The sequence below is a fragment of the Arachis hypogaea genome, chromosome 19 (genome assembly GCF_003086295.3).
Source record: "Arachis hypogaea cultivar Tifrunner chromosome 19, arahy.Tifrunner.gnm2.J5K5, whole genome shotgun sequence".
NCBI lineage: Eukaryota > Viridiplantae > Streptophyta > Magnoliopsida > Fabales > Fabaceae > Arachis > Arachis hypogaea.
In genome coordinates this window covers 100,959,177-100,961,799 of record NC_092054.1, presented here as the reverse complement: position 1 = coordinate 100,961,799, position 2,623 = coordinate 100,959,177, and the positions used below count along the sequence as shown (strand labels likewise).

Below are 2,623 nucleotides of genomic sequence, written 5' to 3'. Positions count from 1 at the left end.
ATCTTTTTGTTTTAATCATATCTTTTTCAAAACTACCTAACTAACTCTCTCTCTCTAATTTTCGAAAATCCCTTCTTCTTTTTCAAAAATTCCTTTTTAATTAATTAATTGTTTTAAATTTAATTTAATTTTATTTTTTTTTAATTTTCGAATTTTAATTCTAATTTTAATTAAAAACAAAAATAATTTTCTTTTCTTTTTATTTAATTTTCGAAATTATCTCCCCCTCATCTCTTTCTAATTATTTTATTTATTTACTAACACTTCTCTTCATCTAAAAATTCGAACCCTCTCTTCCTCCTGCTGTTCGAATTTCTTTTCTTCTACTCACATAAAGGAATCTCTATACTGTGACATAGAGGATTCCATATTTTCTTTGTTATTTCCTTCTTTGCCATATGAGCAGGAACAAGGATAAGAACATTCTTGTTGAGGCTGATCCTGAACCTGAAATGACTCTGAAGAGGAAGCTAAGGGAAGCTAAAGCACAACTCTGGAGAAAATCTGACTGAAATTTTCGAAAAAGAAGGAGACATGGCCAAAAATAATAACAATGAAAGGAAGATGCTTGGTGACTTTACTGCACCCAATTCCAATTTACATGGAAGAAGCATCTCAATTCATGCCATTGGAGTAAACAATTTTGAGCTGAAACCTCAACTAGTTTCTCTGATGCAACAGAACTGCAAGTTTCAAGGACTTCCATCTGAAGATCCTTTTCAGTTCTTAACTGAATTCTTGCAGATCTGTGATACTATTAAGACCAATGGGGTTGATCCCGAGATCTACAGGCTTATGCTTTTCTCGTTTGCTGTAAGAGACAAAGCTAGAGTATGGTTGGACTCTCAACCTAAAGATAGCCTGAACTCTTGGGATAAGCTGGTCACGGCTTTCTTAGCCAAGTTCTTTCCTCCTCAAAAGCTTAGTAAGCTTAGAGTGGATGTTCAGACCTTCAAACAAAAGGAAGGTGAATCCCTCTATGAAGCTTGGGAGAGATACAAGGAACTGACCAAAAAGTGTCCTTCTGACATGCTTTCAGAATGGACCATCCTGGATATATTCTATGATGGTCTTTCTGAATTATCTAAAATGTCATTGGACCATTCTGCAGGTGGATCCATTCACCTAAAGAAAATGCCTACAGAAGCTCAAGAACTCATTGACATGGTTGCAAATAACCAGTTCATGTATACTTCTGAAAGGAATCCTGTGAATAATGGGACGCCTATGAAGAAGGGAGTTCTTGAAATTGATACCTGAATGCCATATTGGCTCAGAATAAAATATTGACTCAGCAAGTCAATATGATTTCTCAGAGTCTGAATGGGTTGAAGGAATCATCCAACAGTACTAAAGAGGCCTCTTCTGAAGAAGAAGCTTATGATCCTGAGAACCCTGCAATAGCAGAGGTAAATTACATGGGTGAACCCTATGGAAACACCTATAATCTTTCTTGGAGAAATCACCCAAATTTCTCATGGAAGGATCAACAAAAGTCTCAACAAGGCTTTAATAATGGTGGAAGAAACAAGTTTAGCAATAGCAAGCCTTTTTCGTCATCCACTCAGCAAAAGACAAAGAGTTCTGAGCAGAATCCATCTAGCTTAGCAAATATAGTCTCTGATCTATCTAAGGCCACTTTAAGTTTCATGAATGAAACAAGGTCCTCCATTAGAAATTTGGAGGCACAAGTGGGCCAGCTGAGTAAAAGAGTCACTGAAACTCCTCCTAGTACTCTCCCAAGCAATACAGAAGAAAATCCAAAGAGAGAGTGCAAAGCCATTGATTTAACCATCATGGCCGAACCTACAAGGAAGGAGGAGGACGTGAATGCTAGTGAGGAAGACCTCCTGGGACGTCCAGTGACCAATAAGGAGTTTCCCTTTGAGGAACCAAAGGAATCTGAGGCTCAATTAGAGACCATAGAGATTCCATTGAACCTCCTTCTACCCTTCATGAGCTTTGATGAGTATTCTTCTTCTGAAGAGAATGAGGATGTTACTGAAGAGCAAGTTGCCAAGTACCTTGGTGCAATCATGAAGCTAAATGCCAAGTTATTTGGTAATGAGACTTGGGAAGATGAACCTCCCTTGCTCATCAATGAACTGAGTGATCTGGATCAACTAACATTGCCTAAGAAGAAACAGGATTCTGGAAAGTTCTTAATACCTTTTACCATAGGCACCATGACCTTTGAGAAAGCTCTATGTGACCTTGGGTCAGGGATAAACCTCATGCCACTCTCTGTAATGGAGAAACTGGGAATCTTTGAGGTGCAAGCTGCCAGAATCTCATTAGAGATGGCAGACAACTCAAGAAAATAGGCTTATGGACTAGTAGAGGATGTGCTAGTAAAGGTTGAAGGCCTTTATATCCCCGCTGATTTCATAATCCTAGACACTTGGAAGGAAGAGGATGAATCCGTCATCCTTGGAAGACCCTTCCTAGCCACATCAAGAGCTGTGATTGATGTGGACAGAGGAGAGTTGGTCCTTCAACTGAATGAGGACAACCTTGTGTTTAAAACTCAAGGATCTCCTTCTGTAACCATGGAGAGGAAGCATGAAGAGCTTCTCTCACTGCAAAGTCAACCAAAGCCCCCACAGTCAAACTCTAAGTTTGG

At 38.9% G+C, this 2,623-nt stretch overlaps 1 non-coding gene across 1 annotated transcript; it reads right to left on the bottom strand.

The window, feature by feature from the left end:
• Window positions 1-927: 927 nt before the first annotated feature.
• Window positions 928-1,035, bottom strand: LOC112781984 (small nucleolar RNA R71). The gene has a single exon (XR_003192730.1). It is a non-coding gene; the product is annotated as a small nucleolar RNA R71 (small nucleolar RNA).
• Between the last annotated feature and the right edge of the window lie 1,588 nt (window positions 1,036-2,623).